The sequence below is a fragment of the Chionomys nivalis genome, chromosome 1 (assembly GCF_950005125.1).
Source record: "Chionomys nivalis chromosome 1, mChiNiv1.1, whole genome shotgun sequence".
Lineage (NCBI taxonomy): Eukaryota > Metazoa > Chordata > Mammalia > Rodentia > Cricetidae > Chionomys > Chionomys nivalis.
Genome location: NC_080086.1, coordinates 176368511 through 176393558, shown reverse-complemented (window position 1 = coordinate 176393558; position 25048 = coordinate 176368511).

The following is a 25048-nucleotide window of genomic DNA, read 5'->3' as shown; positions in this document are numbered from 1 at the left end:
TAAATCTACCTTCATTAATAATGAATTTCTTATAAAATGTTCCAAAATACCATACATAAAACAAATACTTATATATTTTCTTCATACTTTTAGATGCCTGCAAGAGAAAAAGTAATAAAGAATATGCAATTTTAAGTGTCCCATATGTTCTATAACAAGCAAAAGATTGCATTTATTAATATGATTACTCTGCATAGAGCTTGAAGGGGAGGCTATAAACTCTGTCTATAGTATTAATCAAAGCTCATAGGTAATATTTAGTGGCATCATAAACTTAGAATTTTATTTCAAACTTTGTCATTTCTATATCTGCACTTGACTTCATCACATCATGTTTTCATGAAATCTACTCTTACAGAAAATGAATGCATTTGTTGAAAACACTCTCTCTTAAAGTAGTAATAGGAAAAGGCTATTAACAAAATCAATGTCTGATATTTTTAAGAGATGGTTTTCTCAAAATATATTTAATTCTGAAAGTTCCAAAATGTGAATAACAATTCTCATAGACTATCCACTTCTCTGTAGCTCCTGTCTTTGTGATACGGTGTGTGTGTGTGTGTGTGTGTGTGTGTGTGTGTGTGTGTGTGTGATATCATATGTCTGTGATGTGTGTGTATGTGTGGTTTGTGTGTGGTGGGTACATGTGGTATGTATGTGTGTGTGTGGTGAGTATGTGCCTGTGATATATTTAAGGTGAGTGTGAATTTTGTGTGTGTGTCTGTGTATGTTTGTTGTTATTGTTGCTGTGGAGAAGGTTGCTATGACAAAACTGTGTTCAAAGTTCTTAAAGTGAGGATAAAACTCGGGAGGAGAGTGCTTCCTAGTACAGATAAGACCCTGATTTAAATGTTCAGTTAGTCAAGACTCTTAGTTGAAGTTCTAATTTTAAAATTCAAACTTTAAATTGAATCTTGCAGTGAAAGTATTCACCTTGAGTCTAAAACCATCATTGCTATGCATGCAATGACTAACCACACAGACCCATGAGCTTTACCCTATCTATTTTACCCTTTACCCTGCCTTCTTTGATCAGGAACTCATTGTGATGAGACCATAGCTAAAAGCTCTCTTCTTCCAAGATGGATGCTGAAGACTTCAAAAAAATAATGTTTTTCCTCTATAACGTCAAAATTTTTGATGAATCCACTTTAAACTCAGAGATATTTTCTGATGCAGCTGTCAGTTTTATACATCACTTTCATCTCTCATTTGGGCTTCTAACCTTTGTCAGTAATGCCTTTTTAAGTAGTGGTACTGCTTTGGTGAGATGGACAAGGTCAGATGGTGACATTATGTGCAGGAGTAGAGATGGAAAACACTCTGTAGGATCTGATGAAAGATGATGGGTGGAAATTGACATGCAGACTTCAAAAGACTTTACAAAGTTGTTTTTGGCAACTGGCCAGCACTCAGAGCGGTTAACACCTCATTCACATGTTCTTTGTCACATGGAAGAAGTTTGATTCCACTGCGATGAGGCTTTCATATTCCTCCCATGCCATTATTTTCAAATCATCATAAATTTTAAGTTTTAGTTTCTGATAGATCAAAGTGTGTTGTTTAGATTTATAAGATCAAAATGTGTTGTTTAGAATAATTTTATATATTATTTTGTGTATTTCTGCCAGTACAAGGTTAGAATTTGGTAGTTTTGGAGGAAGGCAAAATGGTATTTTATTTAAAAATCAGTTGTAAAAAATTAGAAAATTCAATATACACATGGACTTTTAGCATATTTTACATTATATATGCTATTATGTAACATGTAGTATAAATACACAATTTTAATTGATATTTAAATTTTACATTACTTCAATTATTGAACATTTCTCATATAATTGAGGTTTATTGGATATTGGAAGTTATAACCTATGATTGCTGTGCTTTTATTCCTATTATCATGTTAGACTTCATTATTTCTTAGGTAGGCAATCATATCTTCTACAAATATTTATATGCTTTGCTTTTGTGTTTCTGTTCATTTATGACTCCATTCTTTTTATTCTCGCATTATGTGATTAGAGTTTACAGAGCAATGCCCAGTGACGGTGGCAGTGATTAGGATCTATGATTTTATAGTTGATTCAAGGGGTAAGGTCACTGACATTAAGTTCCGGATGGTTGCATGTTCTTTGTCCTTGCATTTTCCCTTTATTCCCATGTACTATGACTGTGTCAGAATCTATGAGTCTGCTAGCTCATGGTTTTCACTTCTCTCTTTATAGCAGTTTTTTTTTTAACCAAAAATTGCTTTACATTTCTTTATGGATTCATTTTGAAACATATTGTTTGTTTTAATTTATAGAAAATATCTTACAAATAAAGTATGTTAATAAATTTACCCTGGACAGACTAATAGAGAAATTAAGTTTGGAATATTTGTAAGTGGTATTTAATTGTATCCCTGGCTATTTTGTCATTCAGTTTCTGGTCCACAACTATGAAATAAGCTAAATTTAACAGCAAAAATCTATTAAATTTTATTGTTTAAAAACTGTACTTATTTCTTTGTCATTTGATTTTTACTGAATGCTTACTTTCAAAAAGTTTCATTTTGCTTTTATTAAATGATGAATTATCTATTTATTTATATTTAACTATAGAAGTATTCTAAAATAATTAAGTAAATAATTTTCCTAGGATCTTGCTATATCCTAAGCTTGGAGACTTTAAGCAACCATTTACTTAAGTCATGTTTCATGTTTATGTTCATCATAAATTGGGAAAGTCTAGAAGAAAGTTACAGGTGGAGCTCCACACTGGCCTTTGCTCCTACATGACTGCCTCCTTTCTCTCTCTCTCTCTCTGGTTGTCCTGCTGAGTAGCTTCTGTCTGTATTTGGGTCTTTGTGGCATGGTAATCTTGAACAGTATGTTAGCTTTTGTGTAGCTTGTGTTTCCCTTGATGGATGTTTCAGAAAATAAAATGTGAAAATGCTGAATAAGCAGAGATTCACCTTGACTGTTTCCTTTGGTAAAACAATTTGATCCATACTCTTGACTCCCGGCCTGGAAATGAAAGGATATTTGGAGGTTTTTCTAAATGCACCGCCACTTTTCTAGGCTCCATTTCCTTCTTTCTTATTACTACTTCTGTCTCATGATTTATAGTAACACAAGTCTTCTGTTCATTATCTTCCAGGTTATTTGAAACAGCGTAATTCTCTCTTTTGCTTAACATTCTACCCAAGTGCTTGTTTTTAATAAATCATTTTAAAATGGCTTCTGTTCCGAACCATCAAATAAAATATGGCCAATATAAAGTCAGCCTTGTAATTTTTAAAAATAAGTTTTTATAGCTTCATGTATACTTTTTATTATTTCCAAATGAAATTGGTTTATTGAGCTGTTAAATGTAATGATTTCATTGTTTTCCAATTGTTTTAGGCATACACTTTTGATTCTTTTTAATGAAGTTAACTTTATCTGGTTCATTTTATTTTTATTATTCATATATTATATAAAATGAGAATTACTAGACATACAAAGAATTAAGACTTTAGATTCCGCACAGTTTTTAGCTCTAACTAAAATGCAATTTACCCCTAATGTGGCACATTATTGAAAATTTACTTTACTTAGTAATACTAAAATCTATCCTTTTTTTACCTGTTTGCTTTTGGAATGTTTCTTATGTTCGGCAAGGTGTCTTTGAGCTTCAAGTACTCCATGTAACATGGCCTCCCAAATGCTGCATTATAAGAACATATTACCAACTACCCTATTGTACCTTCATATATTTTCCCCTGAGAACTACTTATTTACCTGTTTCATTTTTTAGGTGCTATCATTTGGGTTATTGTTAATTTCCCAATTATGGACATTCATGTAAAATAAATTAGATAGTCAAGACATTTTTAAAATATGAATATTTGTCCTAGCAAGAAATTATTAGCTGAAGAAAATAAAAAAAATACAATTAACATTTAATCGTTATAATATTTAATATTTTACATTAGTAACAATTTTTATAAAATCAAGGCTAGAGATAATTTATTATTTTGACTTCAACTTCTAATTTCAAAAACTGTCAGATCACAAAGTCTGAGTTCCAAATGAAGTGAAAGAAAATTGGTAATAAAAAACATATTTTCTAAATACTTTAATAATTAGAGAAAGATTGGATTAAAGGTGATAAGAATATAAGAGGAAGGACTGTGGTTGGAATGTAAGATAAAATTAAAAAAATAAAGAAAAATTAAAATAATTCTTCTACAAAGCTTAAAAAAATAATCAAGTGCTTACAAGTGGTAAAATTTCTTCATGAAAAAGTGAGTGTATGGCTGACTTTCCATGGGGCAAATTTTTGAATATATCTATCTTTGCAGTTTAGCAATAGCTAACAGTGCCTGCCAGCCCAACATGCAACACTAACAAAGGAAAGAGCACTGCACAGAGAGCTACTCCAAGGAAATCCCTTTCTTCTTGACAGTGGGATTTGATGTGCTTTGCTTTGCTCTGGTGTGTGTGGGGGGGAGCCTTAGCTTCTGACATTCAGTCATCACAGAAAAGGCCCTGCTTCCTCACACAGAAGATAAGGGCATTCTTCTGTGTGTTTCCACTGTATTGTGCCTTAGCTTCTGTACCAGAGTACAACTGCAGAAGAAACTTTAATACATAGAGGACGAACAGCCTATGTCAACATGACTGTGACATGCTGAAATGACCAATATTTATAGATACATACTGTCTGCTTAATGTTCTCTCTAATTAAATGGTGGCCCACTCTCAGCATTTTAATACAGAAAAAACTTAACTTAAAGCTGTTGCATTTCTAAAATCCTTACTACTTCGTTTTAATATTTATTCCTATTTTCATCTTTTCCTTTACAAATTATCCTCATGCTACTAAGAATATTGGACTCCATCACCTCTTGCCTTTCTGAAGACTTTTTGCCCCTAATTGGACCCATTTTCTTTCCCATTGTCACTAATCATTCTGCTGGCTTGTTTCTGCCAAGTTCAGAAAGTAGTTTATTCTTTCTTTCTTTATTTATTTTTACTTAAAAATTTCCAACTCCTCCCCTCCTCCAATGCCCCTCCCCCTCCATCTCCAGTCCAAAGAGCAGTTAGGGTTCCCTGCCCTGTGGAAAGTCCAAGGTCCTCCTCCCCCCTTGCATCCAGGTCTAGGAAGATGAAGATTCAAACAGACTAGGCTCCCACAAAGCCAGTACATGCAGTAGGATCAAAACCCAGTGCCATTGTCCTTGGCTTCTCAGTCAGCCCACCTTGTCGGACATGTACAGAGAGTCTGGTTTGTTCACATGCTCCATCAGTCCCAGTCCAGCTTGCTTTGGTGAGTTCCCATTAGATCAACCCCACTGTCTCAGTGGGTGGGCGCATCCCTAGTGGTCCTGATTTCCTTGCTCATGTCCTCCCTCCTTTTGCTCCTCATTTCTTATTCAGCTTCAAAATGTAAACCAAAATCACTCCTCTCACTATTTACACACTAACATTCTGTTTCTACAGTGAAACTTCTTTTTTTTATTTTTTTTATTCTTTTTTAATTAAAATTTCCAACTGCTCCCCGTTTCCCATTTCCCTCCCCCTCCTCCCACATATTGCCCCCTCCCCCGACTCCCCTCCCCCATCCCCACTCCTCTTCTCCTCCCCCCAGTCCATTCCCCCACCCTCTCGATACTGAAGAGCAGTCCAAATTCCCTGCCCTGCAGGAAGACCAAGGTCCTCCCACTTCCATCCAGGCCCAGGAAGGTGAGCATCCAAACAGGCTAAGCTCCCAAAAAGCCAGTTCAAGTATTAGGATCGAAACCTAGTGCCATTGTCCTTGGCTTCTCATCAGCCTTCATTGTCCGCCATGTTCAGAGAGTCCAGTTTCAACCCATGCTTATTCAGTCCCAGTCCAGCTGGCCTTGGAGAGCTCCCAATAGATCAGTTCCATTGTCACAATGGGTGGGTGCACGCCTCGTGGTCCTGATTTCCTTGCTCATGTTCTCCCTCCTTCTGCTCCTCATTTGGACCTTAAGAGCTCAGACCATTGCTCCAAATTGGGTCTCTGTCTCTCTCTCGATCTATCACCAGATGCAAGTTCCTGTGTCATTCTCCTTGGCCTCTCGTCAGCTCTCATTGTCCGCCACATTCAGAGAGTCCGGTTTTATCCCATGTTTTTTCAGTAGCAGTCCAGCTGGCCTTGGTGAGCTCCCAATAGATCGGCCCCACTGTCTCAGTGGTTGGGTGCACCCCTCATGGTCCTGACTTCCTTGTTCATGTTCTCTCTCCTTCTGCTCCTCATTATAACCTTGGGAGCTCAGTCCGGTGCTCCAGTGTGGGTCTCTGTCTCTATCTCCATCCATCGCTAGATGAAGGTTCTATGGCGATATGCAAGATATTCATCAGTATGATTATAGGATAGGTTCATTTCAGGTTCCCTATCCTCAGGTGCCCCAATGAACTAACTGGGGACATTGCCCTGGGCATCTGGTAGCCATTCCAAGTTCAAGTCTCTTGCCAACCCTTAGGTGGCTCCCTTAACTAAGGTATGAGTTTCCCTGCCCCCTATCCAACCGTCCTTTATCCCCAATCACCCCGATTCCCCCAGTTCCCCTCATCTTCTCCTTCACACTTTTCTCTCCCCATCACCCCTCATCCCCATCCCACCCCACCCCCAAGATTCCAATTTTTTGCCCATCAATCATGTCTATTTACCATAGCTGGGAGGATATCTAAATGTTTTTCCTTGGGTTTACCCTCTTGTTTAGCTTCTTTAGGATCACAAATTATAGACTCAGTGGCCCCTATCCATGGCTAGAAACCAATTATGAGTGAGTACATCCCATGTTCTTCTTTTTGGGTCTGGGTTACCTCACTCAGGATCGTATTTTCTATTTCCATCCATTTGCATGCAAAATTCGAGAAGTCATTGTTTTTTACCGCAGAGTAGTACTCTAATGTGTATATATTCCATACTTTCTTCATCCATTCTTCCCTTGAAGGGCATCTAGGTTGCTTCCAGGTTCTGGCTATTACAAATAATGCTGCTATGAACATAGTTGGACAAATGCTTTTGTCATATGATAGGGCATCTCTTGAGTATATTCCCAAGAGTGGTATTGCTGGGTCCAGGGGTAGGTTGATCCCAATTTTTCTGAGAAACCGCCACACTGATTTCCAAAGTGGTTGCACAAGTTTGCAGTCCCACCAGCAATGGATGAGGGTACCCCTTTCTCCGCAACCTCTCCAGCAAAGGCTATTCTTGGTGTTTTTGATTTTAGCCATTCTGACAGGTGTAAGATGATATCTCAAAGTTGTTTTGATTTGCATTTCTCTGATCGCTAAGGAGGTTGAGCATGACCTTAAGTATCTTTTGGCCATTTTAAATTCTTCTGTTGAGAATTCTCTGTTCAGTTCAGTGCCCCATTTTTTAATTGGGTTAATTATCCTTTTAAAGTCTAGTTTCTTGAGTTCTTTATATGTTTTGGAGTTCAGACCTTTGTCTGTTGCAGGGTTGGTGAAGATCATCTCCAGTCAGTAGGCTGCCTTTTTGTCTTAATGACAGTGTCCTTTGCTTTACAGAAGCTTCTCAGTTTCAGGAGGTCCCATTTATTCAATGTTGCCCTTAATGTCTGTGCTGCTGGGGTTATACATAGGAAGCGATCTCCTGTGCCCATATCTTGTAGGGTACTTCCCATTTTCTCTTCTATCAGGTTCAGTGTGTTCAGATTGATATTGAGGTCTTTGATCCATTTGGACTTGAGTTTTGTGCATGGTGATAGATATGGGTCTATTTTCATTCTTCTACAGGTTGACATCCAATTGTGCCAGCACCATTTGTTGAAGATGCTTTCTTTCTTCCATTGTATACTTTTAGCTCCTTTATCGAAAATCAGTTGTTCATAGGTTTGTGGGTTAAAATCTGGGTCTTCTATACGATTCCATTGGTCGACTTCTCTGTTTTTATGCCAGTACCATGCTGTTTTCATTACTGTAGCTCTGTAATAGAGTTTGAAGTCAGGGATGGTAATGCCTCCAGAAGTTCCTTTATTGTATAAGATTGTTTTGGCTATCCTGGGTTTTTTGTTTCTCCATATAAAGTTGATTATTGTCCTTTCAAGATCTGTGAAGAATTTTGATGGGATTTTAATGGGGATTGCATTGAATCTATAAATTGCCCTTGGTAGAATTGCCATTTTTACTATGTTGATTCTCCCAATCCAAGAGCAAGGGAGATCCTTCCATTTTCTGGTATCCTCTTCAATTTCTTTCTTCAATGCCTTAAAGTTTTTGTCAAATAGATCTTTCACTTCCTTGGTTAGAGTTACCCCAAGATATTTTATGCTGTTTGTGGCTATCGTGAAAGGTGATGATTCTCTTATTTCTCTCTCTGCTTCCATATCCTTTGTGTATAAGAGGGCGACTGATTTTTTGGAGTTGATCTTGTATCCTGCCACATAACTAAAGGCGTTTATCAGCTGTAGGAGTTCTTTGCAGGAGTTTTTGGGGTCGCTCATGTACACTATCATATCATCTGCAAATAATGCAAGTTTAACTTCTTCCTTTCCAATTTGAATCCCCTTTATCCCCTTATGTTGTCTTATTGCTATTGCTAAAACTTCGAGAACTATATTGAAGAGGTATGGAGAAAGTGGACAGCCTTGGCGTGTTCCTGATTTTAGTGGGATGGCTTTAAGTTTCTCTCCATTTAATTTGATATTAGCTGTTGGCTTGCTGTATATAACTTTAATTATATTTAGGTATGACCCTTGTATCCCTAATCTCTCCAAGACTTTTATCATAAAGGGATGTTGAATTTTGTCAAATGCTTTTTCAGCATCTAATGAAACGATGATATGGTTTTTTACTTTCAGTTTATTTATATGATGGATTACATTGATAGATTTGCGTATGTTAAACCAGCCCTGCATCTCTGGTATGAAGCCTACTTGATCATAATGGATAATTTTTCTAATGTGTTCTTGGATTCGGTTTGCCAGAATTTTGTTGAGGATTTTTGCGTCGATGTTCATGAGTGAGATTGGCCTGTAATTCTCTTTCTTGTTTGGGTCTTTGTGTGGTTTTGGTATCAGAGTTACTGTAGCTTCATAAAAGGAATTTGGCAATGACTCTTCTGTTTCTATATTGTGAAATACATTAAGGAGAATAGGTATTAGGTCTTCTTGGAAGTTCTGGTAGAATTCCGCATTGAAACCATCTGGTCCTGGACTTTTTTTGGAAGGGAGGTTTTTGATAACAGCTTCTAATTCTTCACGACTAACAGGTCTATTTAGGTTGTTCACCTGGTCCTGGTTTAACTTTGGTATAAGGTATTTATCTAAAAAAGTGTCCATTTCTTTTACATTTTCCAGTTTTATGGCATACAGGCTTTTGTAGTAAGATCTAATGATTCTCTGAATTTCCTCTGTGTCTGTGGTTATGTCCCCCTTTTCATTTCTGATCTTATTAATTTGCAAATTCTCTCTCTGCCGTTTGATTAGTTTGGATAGGGGTTTATCAATCTTGTTGATTTTCTCCAGGAACTAGCTTTTTGATTCATTGATTCTTTCAATTGTTTTCTGTGTTTCTATTTTGTTGATTTCAGCCCTCAGTTTGATTATTTCCAGTCTTCTACCCCTTCTAGGTGAGTCTGCTTCTTTTTTTCTAGAGCTTTCAGGTGGGCTGTTAAGTCTCCAATGTGTGCTTTCTCTGTTTTCTTTAAGTGGGCACTTAGAGCTATGAACTTTCCTCTCAGGACTGCTTTCATAGTGTCCCATAGGTTTGAGTATGTTGTTTCTTTATTTTCATTGTCTTCAAGGAAGAGTTTAATTTCTTTCTTTATTTCTTCCTTAATCCAGGTATGGTTCAGTAGTTGACTATTCAGTTTCCATGAGTTTGTAGGCTTTCTGGTGGTAGCATTGTTGCTGAATTCTAGCTTTAATCCATGGTGATCTGATAAGATACAGGTGGTTATTAATATTTTTTTGTAACTGTGGATGTTTGCTTTGTTACCGAGTATATGGTCGATTTTTGAGAAGGTTCCATGAGCTGCAGAGAAGAAGGTATATTCTTTCCTATTTGGGTGGAATATTCTATAGATGTCTGTTAAGTCCATTTGATTCATTACCTCCATTAATTCTCTTATTTCTCTGTTAGGTTTCTGTCTAATTGACCTGTCCATTGGTGAGAGAGGAGTATTAAAGTCTCCTACTATTAATGTGTGCGGTTTGATGGCTGCCTTGAGTTTTAACAATGTTTCTTTTACGTACGTGGGTGCTTTTATATTAGGGGCATAGATATTCAGGATTGAGACTTCATCCTGATGAATTGTTCCTGTTATGAGTAGAAAATGTCCCTTTCCATCTCTCCTGATTGATTTAAGTTGAAGTCAACTTTGTTAGAAATTAGTATGGCCACCCCTGCTTGTTTCTTAGGTCCATTTACTTGATAAGCCTTATCCCAACCCTTTACTCTGAGTAGGTGCCTGTCATTGTGGTTGAGGTGTGTTTCTTGTAAACAGCAGAATGTTGGATCCTGTTTTCGTATCCAATCTCTTAGTCTGTGCCTTTTTATAGGAGAGTTGAGTCCATTGACATTAAATGATATTAATGACCAGTGGTTGTTAACTCCGGTCATTTTTTTAGTTGTAAATTTTGTGTGTTCCCCTTCTTTGTGTTGCGCTGGTGAAGGGTCTCTAGTTGTATGAGATATTGTGGTCATTGTTGGACTCCTTGATTAGTGATTTTCCTTCTATTACTTTCTGTAAGGCTGGATTTGTGGCTACGTATTGTTTAAATTTGTTTTTATCCTGGAAAATTTTGTTTTCTCCATTTATAGTGAATGAAAGCTTGGCTGGGTATAGTAGTCTGGGCTTGCATCCATGGTCTCTTAGTTTCTGCAGTACATCTATCCAGGACCTTCTGGCTTTCATGGTTTCCATAGAGAAGTCAGGTGTAAGTCTAATAGGTTTACCTTTATAAGTAACTTGGCCTTTTTCCTTTGCTGCTCTTAGTATTCTTTCTTTATTCTGTATGCTTTGTGTTTTGATTATTATATGGTGAGAGGATGTTTTTTTTTGATCCAGCCTATTCGGTGTTCTGTATGCTTCTTGAACCTTCATAGGTTCTTTCTTTAGGTTGGGAAAGTTTTCTTCTATAATTTTATTAAATATATTTTCTGGACCGTTGAGCTGCGCTTCTTCTCCTTCTTCTATTCCTATTATTCTTAGGTTTGGTCTTTTTATTGTGTCCCATATTTCCTGAATGTTTTGTGATGAGAATTTGTTGGCCTTGCTGTTTTCTTTGATCAGCGTCTTTATTTTCTCTATAGTATCTTCAGAATCTGAGATTCTTTCTTCTATCTCTTGTATTCTGTTGGTTATGCTTGCATCTGTAGTCTCTATTCGTTTACCTAGATTTTCCCTGTCGAGCTGTCCTTCTGTTTGTGTTTTCTTCTTTGCCTCCATTTCAGTTTAAGTCTTGAACTGTTTCCATTATCTGTTTGATTGTTTTTCCTTGGTTTCCTAGGGTATCATTCACTGATTTACTCAATTCTTCAAACTTTCTGTTATACTTCTCATCCATTTCTATAAGGGCATTTTTTACATGCTGTTTAAGGGCGTCAATCACTTTCATAAAGTCAATTTTATCTACTTCTTCATGATTAAGGTGTTCATGACCTCCTGTTGGGAGGTTGCTGGGTTCTGGTGGTTTCATATAGTTTTTCAGATTTTTGGGTGAATTCTTGCATTGGCACCTGCCCATCTCTTTCTCCAAATGCTCCCCTATGGATCTTCTTTTACCGGATCAGGTCTCCTTGCCTACTGATGTACCTTCCCAGTGATGGCTCTCTGCAGTGATAGCTCTCCTGGTGCTCCAGTGATTTCTCTCCTTGCTTGTTGCAGGCAGGCCAGTGAAACAAAGGAAGTCTCGCCTGCCTACTTGCCCTGAGGATTTGCCCCCAGTGCCAGACAGACTGTGCTGGATGGTGTTATGTGCCCAAAGAGGAAAGGGGGCAGAAGGAAGAAGGGTTCTGGATGCAAGCTGGGTGGGACAAGAAGAGAGAGGCAGTATGGGGGGTGTAGAGCCCTTGCAGGGAGCCCAGGGAGTATAGGGAGGGGGATTAGGAACTTCAGATTTCTCTGTCCAGGGCTGCCTCCGCCGCCGCCGGTCACAAACTCACCCCACTGCTGTCTCTCCTGGTGCTGAGATCAGATCTCTGTGCAGGTTGGGTAGTTTGTAAACAAAGCGCCTACCTTGGTTGGTGCAGGCAGGCCAGTGAAACAAAGGAAGTCTCACCTGCCTACTTGCCCTGAGGATTTGCCCCCAGCGCCAGACAGACTGAGCTGGATGGTGTTATGTGCCCAAAGAGGAAAGGGGACAGAAGGAAGAAGGGTTCTGGATGCAAGCTGGGTGGGGCAAGAAGAGAGAGGCAGTATGGGGGGTGTAGAGCCCCTGCAGGGAGCCCAGGGAGTATAGGGAGGGGGATGAGGAACTTCAGAGTTCCCTTTCCAGGGCTGCTTCCGCCGCTGCCGGTGTCAGTGAAACTTCTAAATGAGTTAATTGACGTACTAATGATTTTACTTTTTAAGTTTTTTTTTTCGTTCTACCTTCATCTCTATTTAGACTTTAGTTACATTGGTTAATAGACATCGGAGTCATTTGAGTCACCAAGAACTTCTAGATCCACTCAAATTTTACACACGAAAAATTTCTCTATACCATAGTTTTAATTTATAAATGCCTTTACTCTCATTTATTTAATTAATTTATGTATTTTTATTTATTTATTTTTATTTTATTTTATTTTTTATTTTTTTGGTTTTTCGAGACAGGGTTTCTCTGTGGTTTTGGAGCCTGTCCTGGAACTAGCTCTTGTAGACCAGGCTGGTCTCAAACTCACAGAGATCCGCCTGCCTCTGCCTCCCAAGTGCTGGGATTAAAGGCGTGCGCCACCACCGCCCGGCCTTTACTCTCATTTTTGAGAGTCCTTCAATTAGTTATGATTCCACTTATTTGCAAAGTATAAATAATAAAATATGTACTGAAGACTCACAAATTCAGGGAACTATCTACTTTTCTAACATCCAGCATTAGATTTAATATCAAAGAGTCTGCTAGCTGCTTCGCTTACATAACTAATTGGTACCTCAATCCTTGTGAAACTGAAACAGAAATATTCCAACACACACACATACACATACGTGTGCACCCATGCATGCACACAGCAATGTGTATACTCAATTCCATCCATGATTTCACATTTCAGTGAAATTTATGCACCATTCATTAAATCTTCAAATATATATCTGATATGTCTAGTTTTCTTCATTGTTCTGTACCTGGTGATTATATGTAATCATCCTTTACACTCAATAATTACGCAATTCTGAAAATACTACTATTGAGTCACTAATATCTCCACTACTGAAGCCCTTGTCAAGTCTCCGACGATGACTTATTCCACACCTATACTGAACTAGATGTGACATTATGCTTGATTATTACTTAGTTTGTGAGCTTAATTATATTTGAACCTAGGAAAAAGGAATGATTTTTGTCCTTATATTTTAAAACTTAGAAATATTCATAAAGATTGTATTATTATCCGAATATATTTGCATTAATCTTGAAGTAAAGCATATTCACAGCATTGATTTATGCTATATATTTTATGCTTTCACATATATAAGAGCTTCACTTAAGACCTTTTTTTCTAATCTATAACTTTATTATACTGGTGTATCACACAAGTGATCACTACATACTAGACATTGTGTTAAAGGTGTATTGTTTTGTGTCTTTTACCTGCATTCCCTTACTTTTTGTTCAATGAAATTCTTAGGTGTTTATATCATCCTGACTAATAAAATTAATAGAATCATTATTTTTATTTTATCTGTTCAAATTTTTATTGTATAGTTTAGAATACTTGCAATTCACACTATGACTTAAATACTAATCTTGATTTTAATTTTTGTTTTAAAAGCAGTATTTTTCCTAATTCTTTTATAGCAGAAATTTTCTGTTCACTCTTGTTACTTCTGTTGGTTTGTGTGTGTCCTTTTAATGAGGAATCTATTTTCTTTTTAAAAATAATTAACAATATAACTTTGAATGAAATAAAAAAACGCATGGAAATAAGGAATAAGCTCCTCAAGGGGAGAAAAGGTGTATTTTGTACTCACAGTTCACAACTCGACTCCCTCATTTCTGGGGAAGAAGAGTTTCGCAGTAACCGGAGCTCCCATTAGCCAGTATCACAATAGTGGATCCACAGTTAAGAAGCACAGATGAGTGCACACTAATGTAAAATTCATCTTCTCTATCTCATATATTTCAGTATACTCTGTCCAGAAAAGAGTCTTGCTTCCAGTGGAAGGGTCTTCCCACCTCAAGTAAACCACAATCCATGCAATCTCCCACAGACATGCTCAGCAGCCAATTCTCCAAGAGATTCTATATAGTCAAACTGACAAATAACAGGAAGCCTCACAAAATCTATTAATCCACTTTTCTGCTTTTATCCCTCCTTCAATACTTCCTAACCTCTGGTAATCATCACTATACTTCTAAATTGTAGAAAAGTTCTTCATATCAGAGAAATAACTTGATACTTATGTCTGGCCTATTTCATTTAACAAAGAACATGTAATTATGTCTGTATTATTGCAAATAATAAAATACCATTTCTATTGCTGAACAATATTTTATTGTATTTCTTTTTTTAAAGATTTATTTATTTATTTATTTATTTATTTATTTATTATGTATGCAATGTTCTGCCTGCATGTATGTCTGCAGGCCAGAAGAGGGCACTAGATCTCATTACAGATGGTTGTGAGCCACCATGTGGTTGCTGGGAATTGAACTCAAGACCTTTGGAAGAGCAACCAGTGCTCTTAACCACTGAGCCATCTCTCCAGCCCCTTTATTGTATTTCTATATGTTTTCATTTATCTATTCCATCAGATCATTCACACCTACTGTTCCCAAATTTCTTGACTATTTAAATACTGTAGCAGTCATCCTGGGAACAATAATATGAATTCATGCAGCTAATTTTGTTTGCTTTTGATGTGTTTTCCTGAATGGAATTACTGGACCATATGGCAATTACTTTTATTACTTCTGAAGAAACATGATACTGTTTTCCATAATGGCTATCTTAATTTGCCTTCTCCATCAATAGTTTATAAGAACTCCCTGCTATCTACATCCTCAAAAAAGTGATTAACTTTATTCATTTGATGGAAAGGCAAACTGGCAGATTGAGAAAATATAGATAATTGTTAGAAGAGCATCTTTGTGATATTTATTAATGTTTCCTGTTTGTCCTCTTTCTTCTGCCAATTTGCATGCTCTCTTCTGCAAAATATCTATTTAGATTTATTGTCCTGCAACTTATTATCTCCTAAGTTCTCCATCTCCAACATCCCCCTTTCTGGTATTCATTATCCTCTCTCAGATTCTGAGATAAACACCTGTAGATTCTTCATGTCCTTAAAATAACATTCTCTCGGATATTTGTTTTTGCCCATCTTGTTTAAAATACTCATATAATACCAAAATCAATTTTCAATAGATGAAATTACAACTTAGCACCATGTCATTCCATTCTTTATGATTGCTTGAATATTTGCTATAGATCATGTTCTTTTCTATGTGTAAGTCTTTAGGTTTGATATAGATTTGATTTTCATTTCTTATCTTGAAGTTAATGTTTATTACACATTGCTCATGTTTGCATATTCTAACTCCTATACTTTATCCAGGTTTTCTATAATATTAATTTCTGTTTGCTTTCTGTATCTTCTTCTAGGAAAATAGGGATAAAATTATAATTTTAATGCAAACAGTTTATCTTGAAGAAGGTCTCTTATAATTGTACTATAATTATATATAGTAATTAAACTGTTACATTTAATTTTAGATTCTTCATTATATCATTAAAGCAAATGAACTTGTTCATAAAATAGTTCAAATCCTTCACTGAAAACATTGCACAACACGATTTTGCTTCTTATGTGTAATTGTTCCTCCTTTTGCTGGCTTGTAAACTTTATTGCACATAATTTTTCATTGTGAATGACTTAGAAACTTCATCAAACAAAATCTCAGTAAAATCATGTATTTGTTTCTCAAATCCATGTCATCATTTGACTTTGCAAGAAATCCCACCATGATTGTTCACAGTTCATTATTTTTTTAGAAAGAAGAAATATGTGTGAATCTGGGTTGTTTTGTATTAACTTTCCCCATTTGTACAGTTTGTTGAAGGTATTTTTTTCCAACACTCATTATCAACTTTCCAGTTCATTTCCATTTTGACACTAATTAAAAAACGATTTATCTCTTGTTTGCTTCTCTTTGGCCAAGGAGTTAAATAGATGAGTTGCAATTTCACAACCCAGAAATGTGCTTTTCAGGGATGTAATTTCTCTTAAATTTTAAGTCAAATTTAAATAAAGCCTGTATTATTTTTTATTTTAAACAGGCTGTTAAAAGGCCTATCAAAGTGACCTTTTAACTGAAACTAATAGCTACCTTTACAACAAATAAAGAAAATGCAAGTCTAACAAGTTGTTTTTTTTTATTAAAACAAATGGGGTCATCCTCTCAATTGCTGGAAAATTAAAAAAAAATGCCTTTAAAAATCAGGAAAAAGACATTCAAAAATTTGTGGAAATCAATAAATCTTTTAAATAATATCAAGAAACAATGAAAAACAAATATTTGACAGAAATGAATAAAACATTCAAGAACTAAAAATGGAAGTAGAAACAATAAAGAAAACATAAATTGAAAGAATACTGGAAATGGAAAATCTTGATAAGTAAACAGGAATCAAAGATGCAAGCACTACCAATGGAATATAAGAGATAAAAATAAGAATCTCAAGTATTGAAGGCATGATAGAAGAAACAGATCCATCAACAATCATAAATCTAAAGATATCATGATGAAAACATCTAGCTTTAGGCAATCTGGAACATTATGAAAAGACCAAACCTAAGAATAATAGAAACAGGAGAACAAGATTCCCAGCTCAAAGACTCAGAAAATATTTTTAACAAAATCGTAGAAAAAAAAAATTTCAGCCTAAAGAAGGACATGTCTATAATGGTACAAGAAGCTTATAGAACATCAAATAGATTGGGCTAGAAAGCCTTCATTATATAATAATCAGAATCCTAAGCACACAAACAAAAAAAGAATATCAAAAGCTGCAAAAGAAAAAAAATCAAGTAATACATAAAGATAGACCTCTTACACCCAACTTCTCAATGGAGACTTGAAATTCAAAACAGGCCTGACCAGATTGCTGCAGACAATAAGGGACAATAGATTCCAGCTGAAACTATTATACATATCGAAACTTTCAATCACTATAGGTGGGGGCAACACAAGGTAGCACATAAATTTGACATAAAGTCAAATTTAAGCAATAACTATCCACAAATCCAGGCCTAAAGAAGCTCTGAGAATGAAATCTCCAAATTAAAGAAGTTGAATGCACCCATGAAAACATAGGCAATAAATAATTTTGTCCCAGCATGATTCAAATCAGAGAAACACACACACACACACACACAATTGCACAAAATCACCATCAACAACCTACCACAAGTAACAGAAAGTAGCAATCATTGGTTATTGATAGCTCTCAATATCAATGGACACAATTCCTCAATAAAAAGACATAGACTAACAGAGTAGCTGCAAAAACAACATCCATCCTTCTGCTACATACAAGAAACACACTTCAGGGCATGCCTCTCCTCTCCAAGATGGACGCAGGTTAGAATCCTTCCCAGTAAGCCACTGCCTTGTTGTGCTACACACATTAATAGAGATGGGTTAAGCAAGATGTGAGAATTAGCCAATAAGAGGCTATAGATAACAGGCCAGGCAGTGTTTAAAAGAAAAAAAAAAAAGAAAAGAAAAACACTTCAATATCAAAGGTAGACATCACCACAGAGTATAGGGTAGAAAAAAGATTTTCCCTGCAAATGACTCTAAGAAGCTGACTATTATAAAAATTATAATATTTTCCAGAACAGACTTCATAACAAAATTAATGAAAAGAGATGAGGAATGATACTTAATACTCATAAAAAACATCCACCAGGATGATGGCTCAATGCCCAATATCTATGCCCAAACACAGGGTAATCACATTTGTAAAGGGAACACTACTAAAATACTATTAAATCACACACTGACCCTTACACATTGGTAGTGAGTAACTTCAATACTCCACTCTTACCAATGGACAGATCATATAGGCAAAAACTAAAGAGAGAAATATTGAAGTACCAGATATTATGACTCAAATCAACATAACAGATATCTTCAGAACATTTTACCAAAACACAAGAGAATACACTATCTTCTCAAGATATCATAGAACATTCTCCAAAATTGATAACATATTTGTTCGAAAAGCAAGAGTCAACAGATACAGGAAAATTGAAAAAATTCTCTGCATCCTATCAGATGACTGTGGATTAAAGCTGGATTTCCAGAACAACAAAAAAATAGAAATCCTACTAACGCGTGGAAACTTATCAACTCCCTACTGAATTACCACTGGGTCAAAAAAGAAATAATAAAAAAAAAACTTAAAGAGCTCACAGAATTTAATGAAAATGAATGTACAACCTACTCAAACTTATGGGACACAACGAAAGCTGTGCAAAAAGCAATGTTTATAGCACTAAGCGTCTGCATAAAGAATTTAAAGGACTATCAGCGTTGTAACTTAACAGTACACCTGAAAGCTCTCAAAAACAAAGAAGCAAACACACCCAAGGGGAGTCAATGGCAAAAAATAATAAAAATCAGGGTTGAAATCTATAAAATAAAAATGAAAACAATGCAAAGCATCAAAGAAGCAAAGATTTAGTTTCTTTATAGAATTGGTAAGATAGACAATCCCTTATCTAAACTAACTAAAAGGCAGAGAAAGAATATCTAAATTAACAAACTCAAAAAAGAAAAGTAGGAAATAAAAAGAGACACAGAGAAAATTCATGTAATCGTTAGGTCATACTTCAAAAACTGTACTCCAAAATACTGTAAAATCTAAAAGAAATGGACAATTTTCTTGATATACACCACTTACCAAAATTAAATCAGGATAAAGAATTAAATAAACTTATAACCCCTAAGGAAATAGAAACAGTCATTAAAAGTCTCCCAGCCAAAATAAAAGCCTAGGGCCAGATGTTTTTAGCACATAATTCTTTCACACTTTCAAAGAAGAACTAATATCATTACACACTGACCATCTGAACTCACATCTGACCAATACACACTACCATCTGAACCAACTCTTCAAATTGTTCCACAAAATAGAAGCAGAGGAACACTGGCAAACTCTTTTATGAGGCCACAGTCACCCTGATACTCAAACCATGCAAAGATCCAACACAAAAGAATTAAAGACCAGTTTTCTTCATAAACATTGATGCAAAAAAAAATGCTCAATAAAATTCTGGAAAATGGATTCCAGAAAATATCAACATGATTAAGTAAGCTTCATCACAGAGAAGCAGGTATGGGTCAACGCATGAAAATGTGTCAATGCAATTCACCCTACAAACAAACTGAACGACAAAAGTACATGATCATCTCATTAGATGCTGAAAAATCCATTGACAAAACCCAAAATCCCTTCATAATAAATGTCTTGGAGAGATATGGAATACCAGGGACAGACCTAAACATAATGAAGATAATATACAGCAAGGCAATAGTAAACATGAAATTATTTGCAATGAAACTCAAAGCTATTCCATTAAAATAAATAACAAGACAAGGATCCCCAAATTCCATGTCAGTTCAATATAGTACTTAAAATTCTAGCTAGAACAATGAGAAAACTAAAGGAGATGGAGGGGATACAAATTGGAAAAGAAGTCAAAATATCATTACTTGAAAGTGATCCTAGAGTATATTTAAGAGAGCCCAAAATTCTTAATAGGGAACTTCTTCAGTGAAGTGGCTGCATGCAAAATAAACTCTAATAATTAATACCCCTCCTACATAAAAGGAATAAATGGTTTGAGAAATAAATAAGATAAACAACATCCTTCCAAATAACCAAAAATAACATAAAGTTTGTTGGTGTAGTTATCCTTGCACATCAATGACATTAAGAACCATCTGTATCTACAGAAATTAGTAAACTACAGGATATGGCAACATTGCTTGAGATACTTCAGCCATGTTATGAGAATGGATTATGGCAGATACCCAAAGATAGCATTACTTGGAGAAGTACATGGGATAAGGAGAAGAGGAAAGCTTAAGATAGACAGCATAAAGGAAGACTGTGGAACCTTGGGTACAACAGGAACACAAGCATCGAGGATTCCCCAGGATGGGAACAACTGGAGAACCACAATAAATGGGTTGCCCATGCATGCTTAAACATTGCTGGGGCATGAGTGAATGAATGAATCAATGAATGAATAAACAAATGAATGAATGATGCTAGCATAGCCCAAACCAAACAAGTGAAAGACTTGTATGGCAAGAATTTCAAGTCCTTGAAGAAAAAAATTGGAGAAGATATCAGAAGATGGAAAGATCTCCCGTGGTCATGAATTAATAGGGTTAAAATATAGTAAAGATGGCCACTTTATTGAAAGAAATCTACATATTCAGAGCAATCCCTGTCAAAATCCTAACACAATTTGTTACAGACCTTGAAGAACAATACTCAACCTCATATGGAAAAACAAAACACTCACTCAAGATAGCTAAAACAATCCTGTTTACCATGAAAGAATTCTAGAGGTATCACCATATCTGATTCAAGCACTGCTATACGTAGTTATAGTAATAGAAGCCACGTGGCATTTGCATAAAAACAGACAGTTGAATTAATGAAACCAAATGGAAGACCCAGATGCAAATCCACAGACCAATGGACATCTGATTTTTGACAAAAAAGAAAAAGAAAAAGATATAAAATGGAAAAAAGAAAATATCTTCAAAAAGTGGTGCTGGTATAATTGGATGTTGGCATGTAGAAGAACGCATATAGATCTGTATCTGTCACCCTGCATACAACTTAAGTCCAAGTGGATTAGACACCTCAACATAAGTCTAGATTATAGCAAACATGATAGAAGAGAAAGTGTGATATGGCCTTGAATGCATTGGCACAGGAGAGAACTTCCTAAATAGAACGCCAATAGCACAGACCCTACAATCTAAAATTAATAAATGGGACCTTATGATACTGAAAAGTTTCTGTAAAGCAAAGGACACTGCCAACACAACAAAACAGCAGCCTACAAAATGGGAAAAGATCTTCACTGACCCCATACTGACAGATAGCTGATTTCAAAAATACGTAAGAACTCAAGAAGCTAGACATAAAAAAAAATCAAATAATCCAATTAAAACTGGTTACTGATCTAAACAGAGAATTCTCAACAGAAGATCTCAAATGTCCAAAAGATACTTAAAGAAATGTTTGACATCCTAAGCCATAAGGGAAATATAAATCAAAATGGTTATAAGATTCCATCTTTTACCTGTCAGACAGGTTAAGATCAAAAACAAAAAGTGGCAGCTCATGCTGAATTGTATGTGGAGAAAGGAACACGCCTGCATTTGCTGGTGGGAGTGCCAACCTGTACAGCCACTTTAGAAATCAATATGCTTGTTTCTCAGAAAACTGGGATCAAATCTACCTCAAGGCGCAGCTATACCACTTCTGGGCATATACTTAAAGGGTGTTAAACCATATAAGGACATTTGCCCAATTATGTTCATACCAGAGTTATTTGTTATACCCAGAACCTGGAAACAGCCTTGATTTCTCACAGTCAACGAATGGATAAAGAAAATGTAGTATATTTGCACAATGGATTGTTACTCCTTTGCTAAAAACAATGACATCGTGAAATTTTCTGGCAAAGGTGTGGAATGAGAAAAAAAAATCATCCTAAGTGTGTCAACCCAAATACAGAAAGATGAGCATGATATGTACTCATTTATAAGTGGATATTAGCTGTAAAGCAAAGGATAAACATGCTACAATCCACAGCCACAGAGAGGCCAGGTAACAAGCAAGGTTTAAGGGGGAGAACACTGGGATCTCCCTGTCATAGTGAAACAGAAGATAGTTGATGAGTAGACTGGGGGAGTGTAGGGATGAAAACAAAAGGAATCAGGTGAGGTGATTCAGGAGAGAATACTATCAAAGAAGAAACGAAGCAGGTAGCATTTGGGGGTCAGGTAGAAACTTACTGCAAGGGAAAATCCTAGGAATCTTCAAGAATGAACCCTGCTAAGACTCCTAGCAATAGGGGATACATAGACTGAACTTACCATCTCATCTCAGTGGGCAAAACTTCCAGTATAGAGGTATTGGGACACCATGCCAGCCACACAACCTTGGACTTACAATCTCTCCTGCTTATTGAATATACTGGGGTAAGTGTAGCACAGAGATTGTTGTAGTGACCAACAAATGACTGGTGTAGCCTAAGACACATGAGTGAGCCCAACCTGACATTTCCTGGAGTGCCAGAACCAATAGAATGGAACGTGACTGGAGAAAAAAAGAATGTCAATGTAAGTATACCTAGCAATATTCTGGTATACTCACAGACTGGACCCTAGTTCAGTTGTCATCAAAGTGACTTCATCAAGCAATTGATGGAAACAGATGCAGAGATTCACAGTTAAACTTTGGGCAAAGCTCAGGGAATTCTGTGAAAGAAAGGACAAAAGGATTGTAGGAGCCAGAGGAGTAAAGAATAGTACAAGAAAACCCACAGAATCAACTAACCTGGGTTCATAGGGGCTCACAGAGACTGAACTGATACCAAGGAGCCTGCATGGGACTGATCTAGGTCCACTGCACATGTGTGACAGTTATGTGGTTTGGCCTTCTTGTGAGATTCCTAACAGCATGTGCTGGGGCTTTCTCTAACTCTTCTGTTGTCTTTTGTGACTCCATTCTTCATATTGGTTTGCCTTACCCAGCCTTAATACAAGAGGGGGTGCTTAGTCTTACTGCAACTTGCTATGCCATATTGTGTTATTATCTATGGAAGGTCGATCCTTTTCTGAATAGAAAGGAAAAGGAGTGAGGGGAAGACAGTGGAGAGGCAGGGGGGGGGGAAGCTGGGAGGAGAGGAGGGAGAAAATACTGTAGTTGGAAGGTAAAGTAAATGCATAAATATTTTTAAAAAGAAATATAAACTTCTTAGTTTTCCTTAAAAATTAAAATTCAGCCAAACTAGTGAGGATCACATCCCCACAGAGAAACAAATGAGGACTGAGGACTACTTCCCTTCTTTTGTGATTGTTGTACTTATCTCATTCCTTTCTTTGTACCTGCCTTACTTCACTGAGTTACCGAGCCTGTTTGCTTAACACCCCAGTTCTGGATGAAGCCTAAAGAAAAAAGAATTTAGTACCAGCTCCAGATGATTTAATTTTCTAGAACTCATATTATGTATTTGAGCATTGGCCTGATGATACAGGCTCAGCAACACAGGTAGCTATAGTATAGATCTCCCTTCCCAGTTTACTCTAGGCATATTTTGACCAATACTTTGGGCATCTTATTAGCATAGTGGTGAAAAGGGTGAACTGTGTAATGAGGCAGGGCAATAGCAGAAGCACAAGCAAAGGCATGCAAACTCACAACAACTAAGTAAAATTGGCCAAGACAACCTGTCGGAGAACTAAAAACACGGTACCTAATCACAGTTGCTCCTAGCCAATCACAACACACCAGCAGTGACATTTTCACAATAAAGAGCTTCTGTATTGGAAGCTCCTGGACTCTGTGCCCTTGACTTCCTATCTTCTCACCCCCTGTCTCCCAGGAAGCAGGTACTGCTACAGGCAGCAGCAAGAAAACATCAAAAAAATTACACTGCATAGCCAGATGGCCTGGACTTTAATCCCTGCCCTTGGGTCTCTTTCATGAGACCTGAGGTTTTGACCCTGCTGATTCAGTATCCTCATCTAATAAGTGGATGTCGTAGCATCCTTGTTTAAAATGTTTGTTAAAATAAGGGCTGGAGAGATGGCTCAGTGGTTATGAACACTGCCTCCTCTTCTAAAGTTCATGAATACAATTCTCAGCAACCACATGGTGGCTCACAACCATCTATAATAAGATCTGGTACCCTCTTGAGGAAGAGACCTGGTCAAGTCATTGTGTTCATTAGCTTAGACCATGAAACCCAATATGGAGAAGTTCTACAGAATCTCCATATACAGGCTGCCCATGTGTGCTTCAGCATTACCAGGGCATAAATTTCATTTATTTATTATTCAATTGAATTCAATATATTTTTTATGTGAAGTATATAAGATAATGTTCAGAGAAGACCCTTGCTTAACAAGTGATACTTCCTCCAATACTACCTCTTTCTGTCTCAGACATAGTGTTATTTGTACCTGCTTTTACATTTTCTATCTTATGGATAAATAAACCTTGCAATGTGTCATATTTATGCCCTTTTTTGGTTACTGGAATGTGTTATGTCAAAGATAACATAACATAAATACAGTTAATTAGTAAATAATATACACATCTTGTCCAGCTTCCATCTTAAAAAAAGAAAGAAAATGTGTCAGGGTCTAGTTTCAACAGGATTCACATGTTCCAGGGTAGGAGCATGAGGATTAGAATTGTTTAGCAAAAGGAACAGAGATGTGAGGGAAATAAAAGACAGAAGCACAGAACAGCATAGGGAGGGAAATTCACTGAATACTGAAATTACCCATGTTTATTTTCTATATGCTTACATACCCTACTCCAAAGGGTGACAAATTTAGAAGTTATGTATAAAAAAGACTTAGAGTTTAATTGTTGATTCATGGCCAAAATTCAGAGACTAGCAGTCTGTTGCAAAAGGTTCTTGTCTTTTGCCTAGGGTCAAGGTGTCTGCCCCATCTGTGAACAAGGTACAGTATAGGGCACATGGAAGTCATTGTTTTCCCCAGGATAGCTCGTACGGAGGTCATTGTTTTCCCAAGGCTACTGTGTTGAATCTGTTTACCCCATTCTGTAACCACATCCTTGCAAGTCTGCAAAAACATTGTGATGCATTC